Below are 17,476 nucleotides of genomic sequence, written 5' to 3'. Positions count from 1 at the left end.
CTTCATTCAGCGCGTCACACCTCACTCGTTATACCGCGTTATCGTTATACTCGAACCCTGACGGCCGAGGACGAGGCTCCGGCACCACCCCTCCCATTCATCTGCACCAACATCAACAGTTTAGGGAGTTCCCAAATCAAACACAGAGCAGAGTAACGTAAGCGCACGTACACTGGCCTACAGCGAGACAGGAGGAGTTTCCCTCTCCATTAGTCATTTCCAGTTCCCAGACTAGCACCCGCCCCCTCAGACGCGTGTGAAGTCACCAGCCAGCGGTGGATACTCGGAGCGCTACAGTCATGCATGGCTCCGTGTTTCTCCAGTGCATCGACCAGCCAGCAGGGGTCGCTGTTGCAGGCGGTGGCAGAGAGGAGAAACCCAGTCCGACCCTCCCTCCCTCAGCCGAGTGCCTGGCCGGGTCAGCAGGACCGCTGAGACTCCGCACCACCTACACTAGTCTGGGAGGAAGGAGCCACGGCTAAATCTGTATTAAATCATCAATGATGCATCATTTTAACAACGACTGTTCTGGTGAAGATGAACGAAGGTCCCGGTGATGATTAGTGATCCTGGTGAGATCTGAAGTATCAGTGGTTTTACACTGGTACCTTATATTTGAGAATGGGGGGGGGCTGAGAACTAATGTCCACCTGATTACTAGTCCTCTTTCGACCCACAGATTAAGAGTTTGTAAATCTGCCACGTACGGCTCATCCAGTCGAGCTTGATAATTCACCACTACGAGACGCAAATGAACGCCACGCCCTCTCGCTCGGGTGATCCGGACGTTTTGCCAGGCAAATTGTGTTCACATCAAGACTGACCGCTGCTTCAGAAAACCGCCGGCCGTACACACGCGCCCTAACGGAGCTAATCCAACACGTCCACGTCTATACCGAGGGCTCAGCGTCATCAGGAGGTCCGAAATAAACTCAGAACCAGAATTCATGATCAAGCACTTTGGTTCCATTCATGACAGGACCTGTAGTTACTGCTTACCCACCATTCATCACTTTAATATCAAACACAGTCACGAACCATTAAGTGTCTCCAGTTCACCTCACTTACACGCCTCTGTACTGTGGGGGGAAACCGGAGCACCCAGAGGAAACCCACACAGACACGGGGAGAACATGCAAACTCCACACAGAAAGGACCCGGACCGCCCCACCTGGGGATCGAACCCAGGACCTTCTTGCTGTGAGGCGACAGTGCTACCCACCGAAAAAAACTGTTCTCAGTCCAGCACCAACAGAACTTCAGCGTTCAGTGAAGAACCTGAGAACCTCAGAAAAGATCTGAATACAATTTACAATTAATGTTTTCACCAGGGCTGATGTACAGTAGATCAATCATTCCACCTACTGGAATGTATCTTAGAGGTGGAAGGAAACTCATGCATAAAGAGAACATGCCAAAAGTAAGTGTGAGCAGGGTGCTCAGGTGATCTGTATATAGTCCTGATGGTTCGGTTCAGGGTAACATTTAACACTCGCACCAGAGACCCTCCTGCGGGGTCGGGACATGGAGAGAGGGGTGCGGGCCGTACGCGCCGAGACCCTAACCCAAGAATCCGCCGCTTGCTGGTGTAAAGACACAGTTCATGTGCGTTGGCCTTCCTCGCCAGATTTGGTGGAGTGAACCGAAAAACTGATTGTCCTTATTTATTTGGCCATGTTTAACACGTTTGTGTCATTTAATGGCAAAAGAGGTCAAATGTTTGTGTACTGTACGAGGGATCATCACCACGTTTCCTCACGTGTATATTGTGGTTATAAGCGGTGAGGGTGGAGGAGGAGGAATCGGGCGTGTCTGAGAGACGCTTATAGTCCCGATTTAGCTCCATCTGATTTACACCTGTTTGGAGGCTGAAAGAAGCTTTAAGGGGAAGAAGATTTTCATGTGATGATGTGAAAGCACCGGCGCATCAGTGGCTACCAGCTCAACCAAAAACGTTATTTGCTGACGGCATTAAAACGTCGGTACGACGCTGGAAAAATGCACCAGAGGCGACGATGTAGAAAAGTGACGGAGTTTGTTTTTAATTTCTTAATAAATAAAGATAAAAAAAAGTGAGGAAACTTTTTGAAGAATCTTCATATCTAGAATTTATGTTTTGGTCCATTTTATATACTTGTGGCTGTGAGGTGGATTAAAACTGCTCGTGTGCTGATTTAGACAGGTACTCGTTCTCGTTCCTTGGTGAGTTTAGGACGTTTATTAGGATGTTTTATTCCATATCGGGGAAATAAAAACATCAGGAATCAAACCCAGGATGCTGAAGCATCAGTCTGACTGCTTCCACCCCTCAGCACAATAATTCTGAGCCGTTAATAAAAGCATGAGATTAATTTACAGCCGGATTAAAATCCTCCTGATTATCGAGACTCCAAATCAAACCTTAGAGATAAACACGTGACGTCTATGGGACGGTGGGAGCCGAGTGGGTGGAGCTTCGTGCTATCAATCGGAAGATTGTTGGTTCAAATCCAGGCTCTGCTATGCAGCCACTGTTGGGTCCTTGAGCGAGGCCCTTAACCCGGTCTGCTCCAGGGGCGCGGTACGATGGCTGACCCTGCGCTCTGACCCCGGCTTCCAACACCAGCTGAGATACGTGAAGAGAGAATCTCATTGTACTGTACATCTGTATATGTGATGAATAAAGTCTATCTTCTATCTGCTAAGAGGGATTCCTGTACAACCATCTCAACTCCTGACACACCCGTCCTCACCTCCCACAGTCTCCAGGACAGAGGCTCCAAAATAATGTGGACAGCATCAGAAAGCTCAGACTGAATGAAACTAAACAGCTGATCAGATGATTTTTCAGGAGAATTAATGATGAGTAAGGTTAGATCCTTCTGATCTGTGCTGATGTCACTCATCTTCCTGCCACACATCACGGAGCGTGAGGTTAAGTAATGCTAGATAACTTCCTGTGTGTGACGGGCCACCGCCAGGTCGACTTCCTGTAAGGTAGCAACATGGCACCTTAACAAACAGCCTGATCGGCACAAGACCTGCAGCGGGACCGTCAGCAGCTCACAGGATCACGACAACACACCAGCGTTCCAGCGTCTCCTCTCACGGAGAACTGAGAACGTCCAACACCGACAATAACAACATTAAATAATAAACAGCGGCGCGCTTCAACCTACAGGAAACTACACACACACCAGATCAGAAATGAAGAAGTGAAAACAGAGCCACCGAGACGGCCGGAGAGACTCTGTACTGGTGTCTGGTGATTCAGAACAGGAAGTTCAACACACACAGACACACACACACACAGAGACACACACAGACACACAGACACACACACACACACACAGACACAGCATTCGTACAACCAGAACTATAAATCACAACTCACTCAGCAGATCCAGTCAGAGCTCCGGTTCCGTTACACAGCCTGAGTTTTATTTACATCAGCACTAACAGCTCAGATATGATCAATAACACCAGTCCTGCACCATCAGATGGACCCTCGGATGGACGTGTGTGTGGTGATTTTATTAATAATTAAAAACTGCACCTGAGCTCGAACACAAACTGTAAACAATGTCACTCGAGTGTGGAGGCGATAACACACACTAACCCACCAGCGCTGAGATCTCAAGCTCTCAACCCCAAATCTCAGCTCTGTTATGGGTACAGCGGCTGTGCCTGAGGAAGGAGGGGCGATGGTGAAGGGATTAGATGTGACTAAATTATAACGACCTCTGATGGCTGCTTGTTAAACCTGCACTCAAGCATAACACGGCTCTCTGGTACCCCTTTTCCACAAAAAAAACCCTGGTTCTTGAACCGGTTCTGTTCAGGTTTCTCTGAACCTTGGTGTTCTGTAGAGAACCGACGCGCGTTTCCACCAGTTTTTGAGAACCAAGCAGCGTCATCATCGGTGGGCGTTACTTAACAAAAGTTAAGAGCAGTAATATCATGGTGGAGTGTGTAGATTATGTGTGAGCGTTTGTGCTGCTGTTACAGATGTTTGTTTTTATGTATAAAGCATCGATCTAACTATCGGTGATGAGAAGACGTGACGTGTTCGTCTCAGTTGTTGTTTTCTTTAGTTCATTAACGTGAGAAGAGTTTTGTGCTTCACTCTCACCGCGACTCTCGGCACAAATAGCCGATTTACTCAGCGCTCGGCTTGAGCGGTGAAACATCATTAAAGTTCCACAACACGAACAAACATCTGTGTGAAATAACCATCAGATCCAGTCTATAATACCACGTGTATCTGTGTGTAACTGGATTTACTTCACGTGTGTTTATGCAGCTCGGGGAGATGAAAAAGCTTCACGCTTTATTTTTCACGTTAAGCGAGTTTCGTTCTGTCCGGGTCACTTTTATCTCGTAATATTTTACATTTTCAGCATTTAGCAGACGCTTTTATCCAAAGCGACTTACACGATGAGCAATTGAGGGTTAAGGGCCTTGCTCAAGGACCCAACAGTGGCAACTTGGTGGTGGCAGGGCTTGAACCAGCAATCTTCTGTTTACTAGTCCAGTACCTTAACCACTGAGCTATCACTGGCCCACTAATCACTAATATCTCACAGTTCATCTTTTTAAGGGCGCTTTAAAAATATCTGCGGCAAACTGGTTCAAAATGTGATCAGGTGAAGTTTAAAAGATAAAAATGCAGCATTAAGCTCCATACGAGACACCAGCTGACGCCATTGTTGTACGACATGACACGCCCACAGGTGACGTCACGGTTCGGGCTGAATAACCCAGTATTCTGTGGTGCCAGATCGGCCCGCTGGTTCTCTGTCTGGAACCTCTTTTTTCCGGTGGAAACACGCGGAACCGGTTCAAAATCAAGTTCGAGAACCGGAACGGGCTCGGTGCCGCGTCGGTGGAAACAGGGTTATCTGTGAAGCAGGAAAGAGATGCGACTGGTAAAAGCACACTCGTCAGAGGGGGTGCGATTGGCCGAGCAGAGCTGAGACCGAGTGGGCGTGGTACAGCCGACTAAAGCACTGCAGCAGGGGGATTGGCGATGGTCAGACTGACCAAATAAACAGTAAGTGAGCTGAGCATCAGGCACAGGAGTCTAACACAGGAGTCCACAATGGCCAAGTCTCAAATCACAAGCTCAAGTCTCACGGTGCTCCCGGTAAGGCCAGGCACCAAACACAAACAACAGACGGGAGTAACCGTTAAACGGTGTTGAATTCAGGGATAACAAAAGTACCTGGTGCTCATCAACTGCAGTTCACACAGTGCATAACACAGTCCGCTCAATGTAAACACACAGGCTGTGTTCCAAATCACCCGTGTGAACTCTGAGCGTTTGTGCAGCATCCTCATACTTTTACACCGTGATCAGGATGTGCCCTTCCCTTCTTAACGAAGCACGTCCAGACTCTACGTGATATTTACTGCCTAATGCATCAAAGCTCACACTGAATAAAGCAATATATATCGTCACACCCTTCACAAACAGGTCATAAATTCTAACAGCCAGGTTCAGCCTGGTGAAGTGTGAGCACGGGTCGGTCAGGCTCTACGTTTAGAACCATCCACACCAAAGCAGATAGAACTCCTAGTCCTAAGCTTAACCAGATTCAGTACAGGTATACCTTCACTCACATCGTTTAGACTTTACACAGGTTTTATTAATAAAAAGTTTAAAAAATAGACTTCAGTTCAGAACCAAAACTAGAACCGTCGTTCCGATGATGGTTTTGCACACAACAATAAAATGTTAAGCACTGGAGGGATACTGGTGGTATCAGCTACATGACGTGGTTGATGATAAAGGTTTATAAGGTTGTTCGTTATGCTGCGAGTACTGGAGAGCATTATGGATGTAACGTGAGGCGTTCCTGTACCGCTACTAAAATAGACGAGGCGCATCCCTGTACCGCACAGAAACATGAACCCACTCGGACCTCCATTACTGACCGAGAGATGAATTAGAACACACTCGAGACTGAGCGTGCAGCCTGACCATGGTGACCGTTCACCCAGTCCCCCCCGGAGACGCAGGCACAGCCCAGACAAGCGCTAACGGCTACAGCTAGTGAATGAACGGTGTGATGTAACACCGGGCTTCTCATCAGAGAGCTCAGTGTGAGTGGGAGGACTGGGATCTCCCCACCATCACACACACACACACACACACACACACACACACACACACACACACGAGAGGAAGTGAAGAGGACGGACGCCGAGCTCTCGCTAATACAGAAACTCTTTCATCTCTATCAGAACACAAAAGAAACGGAGCCGATTATACGACAGGAAGTCGACGGTGTGTTGAAGCTGCGCCGCTCCGTCATCATCCCTCAGACGTGGAACTTTATTATTACAGGAGTTCTTTATCAGAGGAACGCTGAGCTGTTTACATTCCTCCTGCTCATCAGGTTACAGACACGCCCACATGTGGCCCTAACTCCACCCACATCCTCTCAGCTCGCCAACTAAACCCCGACCGAACAACAAACGTCTCAGAACTAAAGTATCGGGACGCCTCTTATAATAACCCAATTCATGTGTTAACACTAATAAATCGATAGTATACAGGACATCATTTATAATGCTTTCAACTGTGCAGCAACAGCTTAGGGAAGGCCCTTTCCCGTTCCAGCATTATCGAGCTCTATAGACATGAAGAGCCCTGACCTCACTCAACAGCTCTGGGATGAACCGGAACACCGACTGATTAATCAGCACCCAGCTGTACAACACCAGAGCACAAATCCCCACACACACACACACTTCAAAGCCTGGCGAGAAGCTTCTCAGATGAGCGGCGGTTCACACAGAGTCACTCTGCTTTAATACCTGTTTAATTTTGGAACGGGGCGTCCAACAAGCTCACGCACGATCAGACTCACAAAAGAAACACGGTGATCATGTGTGTGTGTGTGTGTGTGTGTGTGTGGGGGGGGGTCTGATCTACTGATGTAATGCACACTGTAAGAGCGTAGATAGAGACGCAAATAAAACCAAAACCGCTTTTTTAATATAAACAGTTTCTATGTGGATTTAACAGGCTGATCAATAATAAAATGCTTTCAAATATTTACATTATACTGATCACACAACACAACACTAATTAATGCTATTTTATTATTTTAAACCTTCCACAGTTTTTAGAAATTTTCCTTTACAGCATCAAGATGCAGAGTTTCATATCAGCTCAATTACAATCATTCCAAACTCGTCCTAAATGAATAAAAATAGTTCTGCTGTTTATTCTCTACTTTTATTTTTTAATAGTGAAAAAGATGCATCATAAAGAGCTGAAAGCTGAAGCGTGATTGGATGTCACACACACGAACACACGAACACACCCCCACCCCCCCACACAGAGAAACACTGATTCTGGATCATTAACACGTGTGATTATTCACTGATAAACCAGCACACAGATCAGAACTGTGGAGAACACAGAACCATGGTACAGCTCTCATCAGCTCTGTATGGAACACACACACACACACACACACGAACACACACACACACGAACACACACACGAACACACACGAACACACACACACACGTTTAATACAGAACCACGGCTCTATACCCAGACCAAACAGGAAGTGTTAGATGTAAACAGAAGGCATTTCCTGTTAGGTGCAGAGCTGGTGACATCTCACCACTTCATCCTGATTTCTGCACCAGTGTGAGGGGACGCGATCTACAACCACCAACAGTCAGTTCTGGAGCTTCTGCAGCACCAGGGTTCTGGGTGTGAATATTATATTAAATCTATTTCAGGGCTCCACATGTGATGGATTTTATTTCAGAATTATTTTAGAATCAGAGACGTTGAGAGTGAAGGGTCATCGGCGCGTTTTCACCCGGGGCCGACGGGGGGCCACAGCTCAGTGTGAAGCGGCGGCCCTTAGTGGAACAAACCCTGCACACATCAGGACACACTGGAGAGCACCACTCCACCAGCTCTGCAAAGAGGCTTTTCAATCAGACTGATACTGCAGGGCCACGGTCGCTCAGCGGTTCAGGGACTAACCCTAGTGGTGAATGGTGGATGCCAGTCGGATGCTGCTGCAACAGTTTGGCCCCTGAGCCAGGCCCTTAATCTCAATTTGATTGGATTTTAGTGGATGCTTTCAAACAAAGTGACTGACAATTAGGTCAGAACACAACCCACACAACTGATGGTTAAGGGCCTTGCTCAGGGGCCCAACAGTGCCAACCCAGAGGTGGTGAGACTTGAACCAGCGACCTTCAGTACTGTTATTAACCCTGATTGAACTGTAGGTACATCAGTGTTTGTTATTGTTATTAACACTTGTGTAGTCGGTCCTGATCAGTAACGTTGCAGCAGTGAAATCAGTTCGTGTGAAAACCAGAAACCACACGGAGCTACAGAACCTCCACACACACACACACACACACACACACACACACACACACACACACACTGCGCACACACACACACACTGCACACACACACTGCACACACACACTGCTCACACACACACACTGCTCACACACACACACTGCTCACACACACATTGCACACACACACTGCACACACACACTGCTCACACACACACACACACACACTGCACACACACACACACACACACACACTGCACACACACACACACACACACTGCTCACACACACTGCTCACACACACACACTGCGCACACACACACACACACTGCACACACACACACACACTGCACACACACACACTGCGCACACACACTGCTCACACACACACACTGCTCACACACACACACTGCTCACACACACATTGCACACACACACTGCACACACACACTGCTCACACACACTGCTCACACACACACACTGCACACACACACACACTGCGCACACACACACACACTGCACACACACACACACTGCACACACACACACACACTGCACACACACACACACACACTGCGCGCACACACACACACACACACTGCGCACACACACACACACTGCACACACACACTGCACACACACACACACACACACACACACCACACACACACAGCACACACACACACAGCACACACACACACTGCACACACACACACTGCACACACACACTGCACACACGCACACACACTGCGCACACACACTGCGCACACACACTGCGCACACACACTGCGCACACACACTGCGCACACACACTGCGCACACACACTGCGCACACACACTGCGCACACGCACACACACACGCACACACTGCACACACTGCACACACGCACACACTGCACGCACTGCACACACTGCACACACACACACACACACTGCTCACACACACACACACACACTGCACACACACACACTGCACACACTGCACACACACACACACACACCAACACTAAAAGCTCTCCTGAAGAGCTGAGAGGAGAAACCAGCAGAGCGACCAGCAGCGCGTCGGTCCGACCCCGCGTTCACCCCTCTCTCAGTTTTAGGTCTGGACCACGCGGGCCGAACCAGACGACAGGAGGGCGCGTCCGATTCTCAGCGGCTCACCGAGTGAGATGTTTATTAGAGCCGACGCGCCGCTGATTGCTAACACATGCGGATAATCACGCTTCTGATTCAGGCAGGAAATCTAATCTCAGACGCTCTTCTGCCTCGACAGCAGCAAACGGAGGAGAAAAACCACCAAACACCAAACTCTCCACCGCACACCGTCTCACCCCACACACGGCCGATAACACGCTAACAGAACCCCTGCAGGAACGGAGCACCGGCGCACTCTCAGCTCCGTGTTGGATGTTCAGGGCTAAATGAATATGTGCAGGCGGCGTATTAGCACCCAGTGATGCAACTTCCTCTTATTACAAACTTCCTGTGAACAAACAACAGCTCATAATTACACAACCACCGGCGCTAACAGGATTATCAACCGTTCAGAACATCATATACAAACAATCCCAGGTCCCGCACACACACACTGGTGACTCCTGCCTCCTACAGCCTGCAGACTAGCACCCGCCTCCTCTACAGGACGCTTCTTCATACAGAGCAGGGGGGGGATTCATCTCAGAGCTCTACCGTGTATGGAGGGGACACACTATACTCTCTGTATTCCTCCACCAATTAGTCTGAACCTCACACACCTGATTGTCTGAGCACCCGACCTAAATCCTGAACCCAGTGGTGAGCTAAAGTATTGGAGTATAGGCCATCTGAGCAGGATAAAGGTCCAGGTAAGTCTGATTCTCACGGTTTGTTCCTTGTAATATTTAAAACGTTTTTTACTGACACAGTCGCCCTGCGCTGCTCACCAGGGGTTCTGATTCTGATCTATATCTGATGTAAAAAGCGCTGTTCAATAAAGCCTGGACTTGGCTTGGACTGCTGCACCACCCGACCCCCTATAATGTGTTACATTGGTTAAAATGCTAAATAATAATAATTAGAAGTTACGAGGACAAGTCGACATGCGCACACAGAACATCAGGAACACAGAGAGGGTTAGAGGTGGAACTCTGAGACTTCCAAAATCATCTAATGATCTTATCTGTGGCGCTCAGGTGAGGAGTAAGATCTGCAGATACCCAGGTGAGACCCTCACTGCACTAAAATACTCCTACACACATTCACTGGTACAGTCACGTCAAGACTTTGGAACAGGTGGGTACACACCAGGTCCCGGGTGTAAACCAAAACTAAAACCCAAACAGTGCAGACACACCAGGAGCCAATCGCGTGTCTGTGTAGGCACCAGGTTGACTGATAGCAGAGCTTACATTAGAACAGGTGAGCTTGAAACGTTAGCTCTGGTATTCCACCGGATCACCCTCCAGCTTTGGTCTCAATACTAACGACCTGTTCACTGCTGGAAATAAATAGTAAAAGATTTAATCCAACTATTACTGACCTAATTAACCACCCGTAAGTCACATGATCATTAGATGGACGTGTGAGAATCCTCTGGCATCAGGACCAGCGGTGATGCAGGATGGTTTAAATGTACCGTTTCCTTTCTGTGTGATAACTTTAACTCTCAGATCTGTGTGTGTGTGTGTGTGTGTGTGTGTGTGTGTAGCACGTTCACTCCTGCTAGAATAAAGGTGAGAGAAGAATGAAGGAAGCCGTACCCAGCGTGGTGCTGCCGAAAAAGAGCAGAGGGGAGTTTAAATGAAGGGGTGAAGTGTGAGGGGTGTTAATGTTGGAGAAACAGCCCACCAAGCGTGTGTGTGATTGCGGTGATTAACACACCGCTACCTCCTTAACGCTCGGCCCAAAAGTCACTGATTAACCAATCGCACCTCCACAATTTTCACATTTTACTGAGAGCTCTGAACGAGGGGCGCGAGCAGGGGTCCCGGACCACCTAGCGCTTCTCTCTCTCACACACACACACACACACACACACACACACACACACACACACACACACACACACACACACACACACACACACACACACACACACACACACACACACACACACACACACACACACACACACACACACACACACACACACACACACACACACACACACACACACACACACACACACCGTCTGTTCACTGAAAGGAGGGGAAAACACACAAATTAGTCATAACAGCCCCCTCACACCCCAAACACGTGCTGGTATCGGAGTGGTTTCTGTACCGCCTATCAGATCTCTCCTACATCTGATCCAGAACAAAACCAAAAACTGCTTAAAGAACCGCCGTCCACAAAATAACGCTCACAAAGACCTCGGAACACAGAGACGGAGGGGAAAAGAAAGAAAGTGTTATAATATGCTAAACACACATTTCTGGTTCAAGTTTGTTTGTTTTTGGTGAAAATCTGGTTCTCAAACTGGAACCTAACCAGTTCCATATTGGTCATAAAGGGCTCAGTGAAGCTGGTTCTGGTTCCACTGTTGGTCCCAGTTCCGTTAGAGGACTTCTGACCTCTATAAAGCTGCTGAGGAGCAACAGGGAGAGTGAACAGATCTAGAGAAATAAAAGCGACCGAACATCTGATAGCACGACTTCCACAGGATGTACCGTCGGGGTGTGTGTGTGTGTGTGTGTGTGGGTGGGGGTGGGGGGGGGGGGGGGGGGGGGGGGTAGTGGGAGATTCATTACTCACCAGTCAGGCAAGTGTGAGCACGTTTGGAAGTGAGTAAGCACACGAGTGAGTGAGAGTGTGAGGATTCAGAAAGTTTTCACACCCCGTGACCTTCTGTGCAGTGTGTGTGTGTGTGTGTGTGTGTGTGTGTGTGTGTGTGTGTGTGTGTGGTGAGTTTGATTCTGGACGGAAATAATTGAACATTTTTATCATTAATCTAAACATGAAGTGAGCAAAATAACTCGCTGTAGGTAAACATGAGTGCATACGCGAGTGTGGATCGTTTTCATACTGAAGCAGTGAAGAGCTGGTGTGGAGGATGTGAGGTCCATAAGAGGTTTGGGGTGGAGGAACTCTGGTGTCCTCGACATTAAAGCCATATCTGACGGACACAAATTTCCACAGACACACTCCACAATCTTGCGTAAATCTCTGCAGGAAGTCGAGGCTTAGTCACGCCTAGGAATATCGTTCATTTAAATGTCCATTAAACTCATGGTCACGGACTTCTGAACACACATCGAGAGAGAATTGTGGGGGGTCAGTGTGATGGGAGAAGTGGACTGGTCACTGAAGGAGGATTCATCCACAGACACACCACAGCAGCTCAGAGGAACGTCTGAGGGACTGAGTCACATCTCAGAACTGATGCAAAACTGGACTGAAACACGTAAATAAGCTGTAAATAATCTGAGATATAAACTCGCTGGTTCATCTGCTGCAGGATCAGAGCGAGAGTTTAGAGCAGCTCCAACACTAACGTCGAGTTTAGGCTTAAAATAAAGTTTCAGTTTCTTTTTTCATTACTTCAGTCACTCTTGATCAGATCCAGACTACAGGATCAGATCAGGTGCAGAAGAAACACAGAACGTGTTTTAATTTCAGATCAGTTCTGATCAAACTGGTTTGTTATGATTGTGAACGAAGAATAAAATATTTAAGTGTCGTGACTGCGGTCGACTCAGAATCAGAATCGGATGAAACTGAATGACATCATGAATAAAACCACGGTGTGTTTCAGATACGACGTTATAAACATGCCGGATGGTTCCGAGAGCCTGAGCACCAACAGCTCACCGTCAGATTTATAGCCAACGCCTGTATCCGCATGATGATTTAAAGCAAACGTTACAGAGCAGTGATGAGGTGAGCGCTCGTGTTGAAACCACCGGTTTCTCCAGCAGGTTAGTTTCTGTTAACTTCATTTTGGTTGGTTTGTGATTAACCTGAACTTTTGTGTCCTATAATGACAAAATGAACATTTTCAGGGTGGTGAGGAAGCTGATGATCTTTAAGAAGCCAAATTTGATTCTATTTCAGTTCTGAAGAATTAAACTATAATTTAATAGAGAAATCTACAGCAGTTTAAAGCCATTTGAAAAGTTTGATCCTCGTCTAATCTTTAAACCAGATTTACGGTTCTGTGTTGTTTGAAATAGCTGACCTCCCTCACACTGTACATATTATAATACATGTACATTAAAATATACTGTAATATAAACATCAAAATACATTTTAAAAAAGGACAATTTAATAATGAAATGATTCTGGGTGCCCTACATAATGTAGAAGAATGTAAAGTAATGGCAGTTTTGCTGCTTTGAAGAAATAATCGTGTAAGAGAGCAGCGTGCGGTTCCATCACACATATCATTTCTCCCAACATAACATTAGAACCTTTCCTAATTACAGATAGATTACAGCAGGCTGCCGTTCTGACGCCAAAACTTCCTTACGTAGCGTAACCCTCAGCCTGTAAACACCCACAGATCTACTACTACAACACCAAAAACTACCATCAAACCTTCAATCTAACTGGAATCAAACAGGCTTCAGATTCCTAAAGATGTTTAACACACAAAAAACAAAAACAAACTCAAGGGTCGCTCGAGTAGTAACACACACTTGCCCATCACTGCTATCGGCCGACTAAGCGCCTACACAGACCGATTGGCCGTGTCTGAGAGAGGGTGGGATCAAGGGATTACAGGAGTGATATATCTGGGGAATTGGATATGACTAGACTGGGAGGTAAAGGGATAATGGAGAAATAGAATAAAGCAGTTTAATTCAGTATCCCACCAGTACCTGTGTGGACGGGAACCTCCTTACCGCTGAAACAGTGACTTCTACTGTCTGATCGAGGTGTGTCTGGAGGAAGGAACACTGATCGTGATCCTCCGTACCTGCTGAGGCTCTGTGAGAAATCTCCACATGCAGATGAAAGACTGAGACCGACAGGTTTCACACAACGGAGGTTCACGTCAGGCTGCGTTTCTCCTCACAGCTCGGAGGGATATACGAGTAGTTCCTAATTAACTGCACAGATTCAATTGGGGCAAAATTAAATAATACTGCTTTTTAATACTCATTTGATCAAACAATCTCGCTCAGAATTACCCTCATCGACCTACAACTCTGGGTAAGAGAGGAAGGAGGCATCGCTCAGCACGTCCCACAACTTCATCTTACATTAAAGTGAAGATGAATTCAAACCAAAACGTAAACAAAGAGCTCATTACAGGTTAATCAGACTAATTACTCCATCATAGAGACAGGGCGGTACGACTGAATAAAATCACCTCAGATCTGATCTAAACGTCTGATCTAAACAGCAACACATCCAACTCAGGAGCCCCCAGCTCATCCAGAACGAGGAGTAAAAACTCAGAGCTCCACTTCAGAGGAGGAACACACTCGCCTACTGAGCGTATACAACCAGTGACCCAACCACCGCCACCACCACAAAAGAGAAAGAGGAAAGGGGGGAAAAAAGCTCCCATCATGCACAGGGCTTCATATTTACTCAATGAGCGTGCGCACACACACACACACACATTAAAGAGCTGCCATTTTAGGTTAAACACTGTGATGAGCAAATGAATGGGATGGTTGCTCACTCACATTGTGCTTCAGTACAGAAACTCATTTATATAAAAGAGATCTGATGTTCAGCAGCGACACTCAGGACACAAATAAAAGCTTTTTAACTTAAACCTGTAGAATCCAATTCAACAGGATTTATACAGGAGGAAAGTGCAGCCGAGTCTGTGTGTAAGGGCTGTATTTAACCTGTAGCACCACTGACGATGAGAACACAGACCAGCATCTTTATTTTACACTAAAACACACTTTTTAATAAGAACAAGATTGAAAAACACAGAAGAGAACATCTCCCACACACTTTTACACTTCTACTTAAAACTGTTTACATGATCAACAGGTTACTGATGTCCACAATTCAAACTTTACATTGACATCTTTTTATTAAAATATAAACCACAAACACAAAGAAAGTTCTGCCCTGCTTCAGAGAAATGCTTTAAATAAATAAACATAAACTCACTATGGAAAACTACAAACAAGAGCCTAAAATCTTCATGTTATATTTATAATTCAAACTTCAGTACCAATTATTGAAAATACAATTAATTATGTTATAAGTATAAAAATGCTTTGCACAACCATGTGTTTGTAGTTATAACAATGCTGAAAGTAAAGCTTGAAAAGATTATTATTAGCGTTACAGAACAAAATAATAATAAAAACAGGATGAATTATAGTGTAACTTAGTTTGATTGTTTAAAAGCTTTTGTTCATTCATTTCACTTCGGAAGCAAACAAACACCAAACTACCTTCTAGAAAAATAAATAAAACTTGTTAATAAACTTGAAACTCTTCCAATTTCGTATAAATAAAAAAAGAGAGAAACTTTAAATTTAACGAGAAAAAGTACTAATGTATGAAGACTGTAGTTAGCTTGTAGCCTGTTAGCATTGATGAGACAATGAGAACAAGCCAACGAGCAGCTCGCCCTCATTAGCATTTCACTTATTTACCCTCAAACACACTTTTTAAATCAGATAAATGCCACAAACACGACATGATAAAAATCATTATTCCGAATACATCATCGAACACGAAGATAAAACGATTAATATGAGAGGATTAGAGATATTCTAAGTTCTAATGAATAATAACCTACAGGGACTAGAGTCCATCTGGCCTCCAGCAACCCTCATCTAACCCCTGTCCCGATCGACCCCGTAACCTCACACATTTCATCTTATTCTCACAATCTACATAGTTTAAACCTATATAAACCTTTACACCTATATAAGTAAGAGTTTTATACGACGGAGAGTTGATTTTAAGCCAGTTTTAGTGATTTTACACGGCTAGACTCGAACAGGTGTTGTACAGAACTCTGTGGCCTCCGAACTCTGCGCCTCTAGTGGGCGCTGTTTCACTCTGGCGAGGTTTCGACGGACACAGAAATCAATGCAACACCGCTTCACCTCGTGTAGCAGCGAATAAACCTAAACACGTTTAACACCACAAAATCCACAATTCTCAATCAAAATACCACTCCGATCCCAATATAAACTCAACATCTGCATTCACGCGGTTAATTACAATGAAAGATGTTCGTTTGTATAAATGAACAACCGCGTTTGTTAATGACTCCGAATAAAGCTAAACGAGTTGAGTCAAAACAAAAGAAAAGCGGCTGGTTCCTGTATTAACTTGAATAACGTCAGCGGATTAGTTCAGCTGGATTACCTGATCCTAAACTTAAACTGATTAAATAAGACTTTAATCCGAACTTCGAGAGTGGAAGATAGCGTGCGGTCACGGTGTTCCGTACAGTACAAAACGATCCTTTTATCAAATAAATGAAATCCCACTCGCAATTAAGTACATTTTAAAAACAAACGCGGTCCGTTTTAACTCCTACAGCCGAAAATAATTCAAATAATTCCTAAACTCGGTGATATAAAGCCTTGTGTACGGAACACTGTGACCTACTTCAGAGAGTCCCACAATAGAAGAGTGGTGGCGGCGCCGAGCTCCAAACACAATAACCGCTCACATTTACCCGCATTATTCAAGTATAAAGTGGAATAAACACTAAACCAGAGTATAAAAGTGGAATAGAAGTACAAATAAACTTACCGTGATGAGCGCGGATCAGTCTGAGGAGATTTCTCTCACCGGTTTAAACTCCTCACGCACGCGCATGCACGCGCTTAGTGTGTGTCCCCGTGTGTGTGTGTGTGTCCGTGTGTGTGTGTGTGTGTGTGTGTGTGTGTGTGTGTGTGTGTGTGTGTGTGTGTGTGTGTGTGTGTGTGGTCCCGCGCGGATCTAAAGCTCGAGTTCGGTACTGGTGTCGGTAGAAGCGGAGTTTTCTCCTTCATTCAGCTCCACGCTGCGCTCTGATCCCGCTTTTACTCCACTTTTAATTGTGTAAAACACTCGGAGAGAATCAGAAATGATCCAGAAGCCGCCGCGGTGTTTCTCCTTCTCTCAGAGCCGCTCTCTCTCTCTCTCTCTCTCTCTCTCCGCTCTCTCTCTCTCTCTCTCTCTCTCTCTCTGTACTCGGGTGCACGCAGGGGGCGCGTTCACGTGAGCAGGCGAGCGAGCGCGCAGATAAAC

The 17,476-nt window shown here is 46.1% G+C and overlaps 1 protein-coding gene across 3 annotated transcripts in view; it reads right to left on the bottom strand.

The window, feature by feature from the left end:
- chd7 (chromodomain helicase DNA binding protein 7) overlaps positions 1–17,307 on the bottom strand; it is a 90,026-nt gene extending 72,719 nt beyond the window's left edge. For 2 of the 3 annotated variants that reach the window (XM_063016654.1, XM_063016655.1), the window contains exon 1: positions 16,997–17,306. The gene's annotated coding sequence lies outside the window, so the exon portion shown is untranslated. Of the gene's footprint in view, positions 1–16,996 lie in introns of all 3 variants that reach the window. The other variant, XM_063016656.1, reaches the window with a different exon arrangement.
- Between the last annotated feature and the right edge of the window lie 169 nt (positions 17,308–17,476).

The sequence above is a fragment of the Trichomycterus rosablanca genome, chromosome 20 (genome assembly GCF_030014385.1).
Source record: "Trichomycterus rosablanca isolate fTriRos1 chromosome 20, fTriRos1.hap1, whole genome shotgun sequence".
NCBI lineage: Eukaryota > Metazoa > Chordata > Actinopteri > Siluriformes > Trichomycteridae > Trichomycterus > Trichomycterus rosablanca.
Note: the sequence above shows the minus strand (reverse complement) of the source record. Positions and strands in the feature narration are given on the sequence as shown.